Raw genomic sequence first — 12,409 nt, 5'->3', positions numbered from 1 at the left:
ACACAGCTTAATAGCTTTTAAAAATCAGTTCTGTTTCTATTATTCTGGGGATCATTTGGATGCTTTACTGTATCCAAAAGTGCAGATACTTTGCACCATTTACAATATAACACTGCTCCTTGAGTACAATTTCTGCTTCTCAAAGGACATTAGCAATATTTTGCCATGTCAGAAGTTTTTATTCTGTCAGTATACTAAATAGATACAGAGACATAGAGTAGTTATCAAAAACTATGAAAATGAGGTGAACTGCAAACACAGAGATCTCACACACACACAAATGAAATGATGTATTAGAGTGAATTGTAGCATAGTAGCTCAAATATTTTAGGGCAGATAATTCAGAAGAATTTTGGAGAAAAAATAAAAATGCATGAGAAGAGGATATACAAATACTGAGATGGCACTGAATTGCTTTTACAGTACTATGAACATGATATATACACATACATATTTATGCACATATATGCCTCTATATATCTATTCCAGTTATTACAAAGAACATATTTCAGGATGTCACCTCACATTCACATTGGAAATGCAAATACAAAATCATCCATACCCTATACATTACCAATAAATTCTGATTAAATCTACAGAACCTATTCTGCAGTAATGTTATTTGCTTTCTTGCCTTTTAAATGTCTGTATCATTTGTGATCAGAAGCAAATGTACTCATCAGAACATGAAGAGGTGAGTGGCTGCACCAAAAGATAAGACTGTATACTGTAATTTGTTTCAAATCCCTTTTGAAGTATGTACCCACAGCTATGGGTGGGCACAGTTGCAGAGCCAACTGAGAAGAATAAAAGCAATATAGTTCACTGAAAGTTATGAAATGTATTTTCTCCGCTAACACATATTATGAAAAGTAAGTACACTGCTCATTACTACATTCAGTAGATTTAATATTTTTTGAAAACTTATTAAAAGTCTGTCATAATTTTGGAGTGCTATGAGCACTAATGCACCGCTGCTTTATGCCTGCTAAATTACATGTGTTTCCAAAAAGAAATTGAAACATTACGAAACAAAGAAGTGCTCCATATTTTAAAATGCAAGGCCTAAATTCATAACTGACTCCACAAAAGCTATTATCTTCCTCCAGGGAATCGTTTACATGGAGAAGGAGGAGAGAGCATTCACAAAGCTTTAACAGATGGAACTGGTAGGTACTAATTCTCCTTTTCCTCCCTGCTTCTGCGTAGTCAATTGTAAATGGTTCAGCTCCTGTTCAAAGAGAAAGCATGTTCATCTGTCTCCAAATCTGCCCAGTGTCACTAGAGATAGTTACATGGAACATGTTAAAAACTTCAGAACAATTCTTTTGGATAGATGTATGTAATACTGCTAATGCTTCTTTACACACAATTCAAGAAAGCACAAGCCAATACAAGAAAAAAAATCTAGTGTGTTTTTATAACCTTGTCTGAAGAAGATGACATCACTGCATCTACACTGTCAGTCAGACATGAGGCTGAGCTGAGGCTCCTGCCCAGATGTGCCACCCAGCTGCATTTGTTAGATGCAAACAATGAGGCCAAGATCCAGAGCAATCCTTAAGAAAAGCTCAGAGCCCAGCACAGTTCCCAGACCACCCCAAGACAACAGACCAGGCTCAGGCAAGGCCACAGGAATTTCATCTCAGTCCTCCAGAAGACATCTCATGGACCTCAGTCACGGGATGGGTACTATGCACAGGGCAACATTTCAATTAAAAGTATAAACATCGCTATACGGGCATGCCACTGCATTTTCCACACGAAAAAAATCCCCACCACTCTCTTGCTGTGCCCACTTGCTTGTTAGTTGTGAGATTTTAAATTATTTACAAAGGAATAATATCAGTTCATAGAAGGCTCTTTAATGGTTAACTATACAGAAAGGGATTTCATTTTGAGGAAGAATTAATGTCATTCAAGAGGCAAATATCTAAGGATATTCAAAAATCACAAACTTGTGGCACTTGTTCTTACTAAAATGCAAACATTTTATGTTACTGAAATATTCATGTTGCATTTCTGGTATTCAGACATCAATCACCCCATAACCTGAAATTTCTTCTGTCACCATTCCCACAATAAAAGCCTGTCATGCATTTTTAACAATAATGAAGAAAATTTTAAAAATAACTTACATTTTGTGCCATTTTCTGTGCCTATTCTTTGACTGCTCCCTTACACCATTACAGTTTTTATATATCTGTTATAAGTGACATCTAATTGTAAACTGAAAAAGCAACAAACTCTGCCACTATAATGACTGATGAGAAATACATCCAGAAAGACTACTGAAATACATAAAGCAAGAAAATGTCTGTAAACATAATAGTTCACAATGCAGATCAGAATTAGATGCCTATTATAAAACATAATATCCTACCTTCTAAACTACATAAAGGCTCAAGACCTCAAGAAAAAATTCACCAGGAGGATTTATTTGGCTTTTTGTGCGTATGCTTTTGTTTATACTTATACACACACACATACATATTTACATGGATATATATAAATATTTTTTGAACAGTCCCAGTGACCATATAAAAATACCCATTGGCATCCTTACTTGATATAGTGTTAGTGAACTTTAATTTTAAAGTTAACTTTACTAAATCTTATTCATACCCTTGGAATAGTATCTAGCTTTTTCTAGAAAATCTGATCATCAGTAAGTGTTACTATCATCACATATACTAAACAACAAAATACATTTCTCCAGCAAATTTTTTGATTAATTAATTTGCATGATGACTTAACATACAAATAATTTTTTATCGTGCTGAAAAGTATATCATTACATCCAGTAAACCTTTGTATTTGACTCAGATTAGGATACAAACTAGAGAAGACTGTAATAGGTAACATCTGTGTTGGAATTTGATATTTACTTTATTATTTCTCCAGAGACCATTGGTAGAGCACATTAGCTCATCTTCTAAAGCCTGCACTAGCATATTTTAACATAGGAGCAATGTGAAGCGAGAAGAGGGAGAAATAATAATCATATTGGGTCAAAAGTGCACTTACATGCCTTCATGTATTTCAGAAATTCTGGAATAAGTATATATTTCAAAAGTGCAGATATCTGAATAGAAGTGAGATTTTGCAGAGTTTTTTTTTTAGAACTAGATGAAGAAACTAAGAGTGGTGAAACACCCACTTTTTTCTTCATTTTAGAGCTCCATTTCCTATTCACAGACAAACATTCACCTTTATTTTCCTGAGTCTCCTGACTGCTGAGTAATCCATATGTCTATTTTAGGACAACCTTAAGACCTCTATTACATTGCAGATGCTATTTTACTCTTAACAACTACACCCCTCTGAATTAGAAATCACCTTTCTATGTCTAAATATATTGCTAAAAAACTATTGAATGCATCTCTACCCTTGCAAAATGAGCCCCCTCTTGGAGGGAATGTCACAGGCTGCAGTGGTCTTGCTCTGTGTATCCTCGCTGGTTTGCTTTGAAGAAACTCAAGCTGATTTAAGGATCTGTTCAGATTGTAACCTTGCACTAAGGGGACGCCTTAGATGCTCTACACAGTGTTCACAATTCCTTTCCAAAGGCTGTCCGTATGGATCCCAAATCGGTTAATTTAAGCAACCTGTGCCTTTTTTTTTTTTTTAAATCTCTTTTTCCCAAGCGCAGAAGGGATATCCAGTGCTGGTGACTTCTGCTATTCCAAGGAATATTCAAGTTTTTTGTCACAAGAGCAGTAATCCCAACCATTTTTTTTGACATCCTTTCCCTGCTGTTCCAGAAAGCCCAAACTTAAAAGGCTCCAGCACACTGTCTGCAACATTTATTATTTATTCATTTATCCTGATAAATTATACAAGCCAGGTCTTCCATTATCACTGGGGTTACCAGTTAAGTCCTTTCAGCTCTTAGCTCTTTCACTCCCTTGATACGATAACAGCAGATTAACGAAGTAGTTATTGCTTTTCTACTCAGAAAGGGTATCAGGACACAAATTTCTTATCATTTATCATTTTTTTGTCTTTTTATTAGCCTTTTATTAGTTCTTCCTCTTCTTATATTCTAAACCATCAGCCTTCTATCTCAATTTGATTCCTCAGATAATGACCAGCTTTCTTTAGAAGGCAACTCAATCTCCTGTAAAGTACGTACACTCTGTGTTCATAGTACATCTCTGGGACCCATGCAGACAATTAGAGGACAGTGTGTGTGCATAAATACAGGCTATATCAATAGACTTGTTTACTAAATTCTAACAGGAAAAAAAAAAAATCTGTTTAACTTCATTGTATATACACAGACCAAACAATACCAGCAGGAAAGGGGGAAGGTTGTTTGTTTTTTCTATTAAGCTCAATAACACAGTTTAAATACACCTGATTTCTAATAAGTATTCTATTAACCTGACATTATTTGCTTTAAAAATAATTATCATTGTCCATTAAAGGTATGAAATTTTATTTCAAAATTGCAGTATTATCTACAAATACACTAGATCATAATTTAACATTAGATTTAAAATGTCAATTGCTATTGTTTTTTCTAAAATCTGTTGAAAAACAGATTTTAATAAACCAATATAGTCACTAGTAATATTCAGGTACTTGAAATTAAAAATATGTAAGTGCCCACATAGGCTTGACAGATACTCACTTCGTATAAAATACATGTAACACCAAAAATGGTTTCAACACTGACATTAATATGTAACTATCACTAATCTGATGTTTCATGTATTTATTGAGAAATGTTATAAGGAACCAGAAGAGTATTTTGTTCCATTAGGAATTTAGGATTGAGCCTTCAGGAATGTGTTCTTAACAGAGTTTAATAATCACAGCAGAATAAACATTAAGACAGAAAGTAAGCAACAAAGTGGTTCTGAGTGATCTTGCTCTGTTGCCATTTAGCTCATATATATCAAAATATCAAATACCACAGGTACACCTCTGTTGCTCATTCATTAAAATGCCTAAAACTTTGCATTTCTGAGCTCAGACTCTCTCCAGTTCTGGCGAGTTTGAGCAACTTTGCACCTAATTTCTGAACCTAATTAGGACCTAGAAAATTGACACTTACGTGATCATCATTTTCATCCTTGAAGGCATTGATCTGGTAGGTGAGTGAACAGCTTACTTAATGCCTCCAGGATTGCCCTCTATATGTTAATGGAATAGAGCGTTAGCTTCTGTTAATGTTTGATAACATATAGCCAAGCGACTAGTACAATTTTTGAGGAATGTGGAAAAAGTGGTTTTGTTCCTTGCAGGCAGAAGAGAATTTAGCCTAAAAGCTACAAAACCAAGATGAATTTTATAAGTGTGGAGTTATTGTAGTAAAGCATGTTAAGATGTGGTAATAAAGTCACATCCCTTTCATTAAAACATCGATGTAAGCAAGACTGTAGAAATATCATGCAAGTTGGAAGGTTTCTAAATAGTGTGATTGTTTGTCCAAATAGATTTTGTGAACTGCAGATTTTTTTTTTTTTTTCTGGTACTCCATGTTTTCATTCTGGCTTTTTTCCAAATTGGAGAATGTGCACAGAGGAAAATCTAAAATTTAAAATAAAAAATGTTGGCACACTCCACTACTCAGAAGAAAAGCTAAGAAACTCAACTGTTCCATGTTCAAGCCTGGACTGCAAGTAAAGAGTAACCTCTGCAAATCTCAACTTTAGAACAGTTAATCTGTATTTAGCAGCATTTACACTCAACTGCCTTACTGAAGGCTGTGATTCCACCAAGAAGTTCAGAGGCAAACTAAATAAGAATACAACTTCTTAACCAATCAACTGCTTCCTTTAAACTTTATATGAAATCTTGTGTTTACCAAGCATAGAACTGGTACATATAGAAAATACGTTCTGCCAATACAGAGATGTATCAAGCTATCACTATAGATGTATACTATTGTACATCATCTGCTCCTTTAGAGTTCCTTACAAGAGCTCAACAATTTTGGAGTGTATAATATATTTTGTCTAAAAATAACTTGGATATAAGAAATATGACAGATCCTAAAAACAGTGAAAAAAATTATTCACGACAAATCGGTTTTTATCTAAATAAATCCTACTACCCATTGGTTAAATATTAGGTGAATTAAGGCATGTAAAGTTGCCCCACAGAGCTTGTTGGGATGAGTGAGCAATAAATTTAGCATTTGACTAGAGTCTTAGCTAGAATGTGCTCTTAAGCCTAACCCTTCCCCTTCAAAGAAAAAAAAAAGCATTTCACTAATACCAGTGTAACATAAACATATTTTATGTGTTGATATAAATATATTCCACTGGCAATGTTCCATATAGATAAATGTATTCATTATCTAGTCTTTCACCATTCTTCCATATGCAAAGTTGGTTTTGATTTGCAGCCAGTCAGGTAGCATATTTTTGCCTATGTTTTATTTGTATTAAACCAGCTGGAGAGAAAAAAAAAAAAAAGTCACATCTGCAGTTACTTAGATTGTAATCTACAAAGACTGTCAAACCTTTGGAATTTCTGTGCAGAAAAAACAGTGTAATACCTGATATGTTTATAGTCAGGTTACTGTTTGGTGTTTTAGTGCTTAACAAATATATGACCTGTCATCAGATGATATTTTGAGTTGGATTGGGGGAAAGAGAAAAAAAAAAAAAGAAAAGAGGCAAAGTGATTATATATATATTTTCCTTGAAATAATTAATTTAATGCAGAAATATCCCATATGTTATGTAGAGAACTAAGAGCTAAAGTTTTCTTACCAAATTAAATTTGCAGTAAAGGAATCCTGATACTCAGAACTATGTGTCTGCTAAACAGATGCAAATAACATTTTTTTCTCTATTTTTTGCTGTACACAATATTTGAAGTTGGTAAAGAATTTGAAGATTCTGAATAATTGTTGAATTGTTTCAAATCTGTAGTAGACACTAAAACCTCAACTATTTCAAGAAAATACTCTTTAAGAAATTCTTCAGCAAATTTGGGTTTACTTATGTTTGTTGATAGCACAGAGAATATTTCTCCTCCTCCTCACCATTTATCTGAAACATTCAAGCTCCTTCAGACTTTCAGCTTCTTAGATTAATTTTCTCAGAGAATTTGTTTACAGCTTTAACAGCATTAAGGAGACTGAAATTTATCAAGTGTTATTAGTTTAAGAGACTCCCTTTGAGATACACAGTCCTACACCTTTAGGACATGTTAATGAGTTCAGTATGAAATAAGTTACATTTTCCCTGCATTTATAATTCATTTTCATTTTAGGAGTTTTTACTCTGTACATTCTATCCTTTAGCTATAGCCAATTTAGAACAGTTCTCAAAAACTCACAAATCACATTTCATACTAGACGTTTTGCATCACACAGATAACATTTAAATGTTCATTTTTGTTATCTGAATTGCATTTCAGTGATTCTTAAACTAATTTTATTTCATATGAAACTTAAGTATAAAATTGTTAATAGTGCCAAAATCAAATAATTATCATATTACTGGCTCTCAACCTATTTGCTAGACCTGAGACTCTCTGCAAATAACAATACTTCCACAAATTTAGGTGCAGCAACTTGTTGATCCTCAGACCTAAACTTAATAGTGTGTCTTTAAAGTTGTTTCCACTGAGCTATATGCCATAGTTTATAATGAGATATCTACTTTTATAAACATTCATACACCCACACACGGAAGGTATAAAACTATTTGTCAGAGAAATTTGTTTCATGAAGCTTACCTGTTAAACCTCTCCAAGAATAATTCTCAGAAATCTCTCTGTGAATTTAAGTCATTATTTCATTTTACCTCTTTTGAATAACAGCCCCCTTAAATTTGGACAGCAACCCTTCACTTGAAGTATCGGGATTATATCTTGCCTGCAAGCAAAACAGCTGAACAAAGTCGCAGTCATCTTCTCAAATTAAAGTTTTATTTTCACCTGCTGAGTATAAGAGTGTTCTCTTGTGGCTAACTTCTGTCACAATAAAGCAGTCTAAGCAATATTTCCGATAGAAGCTTCATCTGTACATCCTTCCGTAAAGGTTGTCACTAACATTTTCTGTGACCATTTGTAAAATCTCAATTATGGTAACATGATGAGGCTTAATGATTCTCCAAGTTCTCTTATAACACACAGTCGTCTGTAAAGTCTAAAGATTCGTACTCTAGGAAAAATTCACCTGTGTACCTAGTTAAAGGTGGTTTAGATAGCGTAGCTGAAAAGCTCAACTGCAGAAGCAAGGTATACTGACACAAGCTGCAGAACAGAGCCATTGAGAGTCATCAAACCAAAGGGAAGAAGAAAGAATAGCCTTGTTTATAATGCTACAGAAAGATGTCATAGATTAGGTACTTCAGCAGTGCTGCTGGCATTAAATAAGCCCTTTTACATGTTATGATAAAAACAGTTCTGAGTTCCAAATTGCAAGAAATTGAACTTGCTGAAGTTATCTTCCAGATTCAGCCATGTTTTGAGTGACTAATTTTAACACCTGAAAAAAAAAAAAAATTCTTTTTGCTCTTGAAAGGAACTGATAAAATTAAAAAAGGTTGAAAAATACTCAGAAAAGTCATTTGGTCCAGCCTTCATCATTCAGTATTTATTCAATAAAAGCTACTGAATTCCAAAGGTGGATGAGAATGAAAGACCTCTACAGTACCCTGATTTTACATTTTTGCAAAATGCTTGTAATTGAATGAAAAAAAAGCAATAACCTATATCTAACTGCAGCTATATTGGAAACTAATACCCTTTAATAACTTACTTGGATAATTCTTTACACTCTTCTCTTATCCAGAATTTAAGTGCAAGGAAAAAAGCAACTAAAAATTATTTGCCCCCTCTCCCCACCAGAAAGACTGGAAACATAGATAACTAAAGGATGATATTTAATCTCTATCCAAAATTCATGAAAATTTTTTTGTAGGAGTTAGGAGGAAAGATGAAAGATCCAGTCAAGAGATGTCTGAGACTGATCCAGGTATCCTGGCAAAAGATGGCTGAAGTCTCTCTACTTGGAAAGAGAGAAAAGCTCAGTGGTCTGCAAAGATCCAAAGATACTATCACAGTATAAAATATGTTTGTTTCTAAGTCAATATAAATTGTCCAGACATTTAAGCCACAAAGTGGTAGTGGAGTGCTTTACTCTCCAAAAAGTCAGAAGTTAACAGACATCACAAATACAGAAGATTATACTACATCATCCAAAATGACATGGTTTTTTCAAAAAGAAAGCAGTCATCAATGAGTTAAAACAGTAGACCCTTTCCTGAGAGGGTTGAAGGATATAAAGTAAAGCAGAAGAATGGGAGTTGAGTCTAAGCTGGATTTCAGGAGGATTCCAAGAAAGAATCTGCTGTAAAAGCAAGCATGTTTTATTCAGAATAAAAAAGCTAAATGGATCATGAAAGCATCTCAGCAGGTTAACAAAATGCAAGGACAGAGAGAACATTTTTACATTTGCCTGCAATAAAAATATATTATTTTTTCCATCTCTTTCACAATATTTGCAATTGGTAACAGCTACACAGAATGTGTTAGAGAGACATAAATGTATCTTAGCACAGCTTGAGTTAAGAGTGATGACCAGATAAATAACTAATATTAGGCATTCTGGACTCCAGAGAGTTATGATTCATGCATCTAGTTTACTGAAGCGCTCATGTGAAGCTGAGTTTTCCAGGAAATTTCCCAAGGGACAACATAAGACAAGCCTTCCACTCATGCTGCACGGCTAGTTCTGAGAAAGGGCATTGCAAAAGTGAGAGAAACAAGTATTTTCAAAGGATCAGTGGTGACTAGTAAAGCCCTGAGTCACATAGCACAGAAAGAGACTGCCAGCAAACACCAAAATCCCCAGGGGACAAGCCACAAAAAAGAAATAACACTTGATTAGAGAAAGAGCAGAAGCATAGAAAGATCTGTAACAGAAATACAGAACAAGAGATGATCTGTTTCCTGAGCAATTTTTCCAAGGAATAACACAAGAAGTCTGCTATGGCCTGGATCATCCACCACGAGTCAACTGAAATCAACTTTAGGCACCCAAAATGAATAGAAAGCTGCCTGAAAATGGAACTGGACCTCTACTGGCTGCAGAAAACAAACTACAAGAAAATGAAAAATTGTTGACTTACTTCTACCTTTGCAGTTTAAAAATTACATTCAGAAACTATTGTTATAGACCATTAGTCTGAGTCTGTATCATTCATTTTTGTCTTTATGATTTGGAAAAAGGAGCATAGAATAGGTTTCTTAAATTTGCAGATGATGACAATACATGTGCTTGAGGGCTGTACTTCAAACATATCAGAAGTTTCAGATCATGAAAAAGTCATGGACACGCTTGAGAAATGTGGGATTTTTAAAAAAAGTTCAATAATGAACAAAGGCAAAATCCTACATGCAAAATTTCACAGATAAAATGGATAAGAGAGGTAAAAAACACATAGCATAGCAATGGTGTTTGGGAATTACAATGAATCACAAGCTGAACATGAATCAACCAACTCCTGCTGTTGTGGGGAAAAAAAAAAAAAAGGAAATACTAAACTAGTATGTATTGTTTGAAAGACACATGAAACACTTGTTGCCGTCTTCTGACAATGGTGAAGCTTCACATTGACCCCTGTGTCAGGTCTGAGCACAACTCCAGAAGGACCCGAATCATCTAGAAGCAGCCCCTCATGGAGAATTATCAGAGCATAGAACAAATAAAAATGGAGGATATGTGTGAGGTTGTGGGTTTGGGGTTTGTTAGGTTTTGGTGGTTTTGGTTTTGTTTTGTTTGCTTAGCTGATTACCATTAAGTTATATAATGCAAGAGGATACAAGGATGAACAATTTAAAATATATCTACAGTCTGAATAAAAGCATTTCCACAACACTTGCTTTTACATTCTTATTTCTCTTTTGTCTGTTTACAGGTTTAAAGGTAAGCAGGTTACAGAAGTTCTGTATGCCTAATGTGTTTGTGAAGACTTTGCTGCATTTTTTACTACTATTACAGATTTTTTTGAAACTTTTTTCTTTTTATGTTTCTTTGTGAAAAAATTGAAAATATATCAAATATTTTAATAGTATCTTCAAATACGAGGCATTATTGTGCATGCAGATAGATACACATGTGTATAAACATACAGAAAAAGAGCACTTCCCTGTGAGTCTACGGTCTGTACACTGAATATTTGACAGCCTCAATGACAGGCCTACTCAGGCTGATGGGCCAGATAATTACAGATAAACTGAGATTTCTCCATGTTATTCTTTTGTCCTTTTTTACATCTGTATTCATTTGTATTCTTCCTAGTCCCAAACAATCTCCAGGTGCTACAGTGATTCCTTCCATGGAAAAAAACATTAGGAAATTATTTTATGAACCATTGATGCTTGCTGCTTTATCAATAAACTCTAAAAAAAAGAGAAAACTGTGAGGAATGCTATTCATACACTGATCTCCATTTGGAAACAAAAATTTTAGTGGATGTGTGAGAGCGAGTTGTAGGTACAGAATATTGTCATCCTGTAAGCAGGCACAAATCAGTTGTGCTTGTGTTCTGAGCCAGCCCAAAGCTGTTTGCAAACACCACCCACAAGCTCCACAGCTCTTCAGTTTCAGCTCAGCACTGCGCTGATACAGCCACAAGCAATTCCAGATCAGAACTGGCACCTAGTCCAGCAAGATATGTTGTCTGCCTGAAGACATACCTGTCAGGCATATTTGTTACAAACCTACTGCATGTTGTGAACATGGGCTGTTATCTCATCAAAAGCTGGCGATGTCTGCCCCAAATCTTTCAGAGAAATGGCAGGACCATAAAAACCTCAAGATCAGCTTTCTACTTGGTTAGGACTGATAACAGTACAATTGCTCTATGGTTAGTGCTGGTATATAGAGTTGTATTTTAAGACAGCTTACAGCTCCAGTCCTAAAATAAGCACAAATAAAATACCATCATGGTGAGTGTGAAGGAAGACTACGTTCACATACCCAGCCCTCAGAATTCAGCTCTGAAGACAGCTCAGTCTGAAGAGATAATGTTTGCCTGCTATTTTTGGAGACAGTTTGCTGCCTTCAAAAGCTGCTTTAACTGCTCCAGCAAACCAAGTCATGCAAACCAACATACACATACATGTCCAGACACTATTTATTTGAATTTCACTTTGGATTTCCTCAGTATCTTTAAAGATTCAACACTGAAACTTAAAAATGGGACCAAGACAGAGATAATTGTTTAAAGATACTTGTGTTCAGTTGATGGGCTGGCGGAAGGGAGATTGTTACCCTTCTAGTTTACACAAAACAGATTTTTGGGGAACAAAGTCCAGGCTTCCTAATGCATTTTCTTGCTGGGGGAAAAAATGTTTAATTTATTGGCTGTGACTGTCCAAATCTTAATACTTCATATTTCTTACCAAAACCCAGATCTGAAAAAAAATTCTACAC

The 12,409-nt window shown here is 34.8% G+C and overlaps 1 protein-coding gene and 1 long non-coding RNA gene across 4 annotated transcripts in view; one reads left to right on the top strand and one right to left on the bottom strand.

Moving 5' to 3' along the window:
* The window catches only part of LOC139828108 (uncharacterized), a 29,340-nt gene extending 18,523 nt beyond the window's left edge, over positions 1-10,817 (top strand). The window contains exons 2-3 of the long non-coding RNA XR_011739381.1: positions 1,110-1,169; positions 8,891-10,817. This is a non-coding gene — a long non-coding RNA (uncharacterized lncRNA). The remainder of the gene's footprint in view (positions 1-1,109; positions 1,170-8,890) is intronic.
* AKAP6 (A-kinase anchoring protein 6) overlaps positions 1-12,409 on the bottom strand; it is a 286,646-nt gene that overhangs the window by 220,613 nt on the left and 53,624 nt on the right. The gene's annotated exons all lie outside the window — the stretch shown is intronic.

Source organism: Patagioenas fasciata, chromosome 5, assembly GCF_037038585.1.
Source record: "Patagioenas fasciata isolate bPatFas1 chromosome 5, bPatFas1.hap1, whole genome shotgun sequence".
NCBI classification, from domain to species: Eukaryota; Metazoa; Chordata; class Aves; order Columbiformes; family Columbidae; genus Patagioenas; species Patagioenas fasciata.
This window is presented reverse-complemented; position numbering and strand designations above follow the sequence as displayed.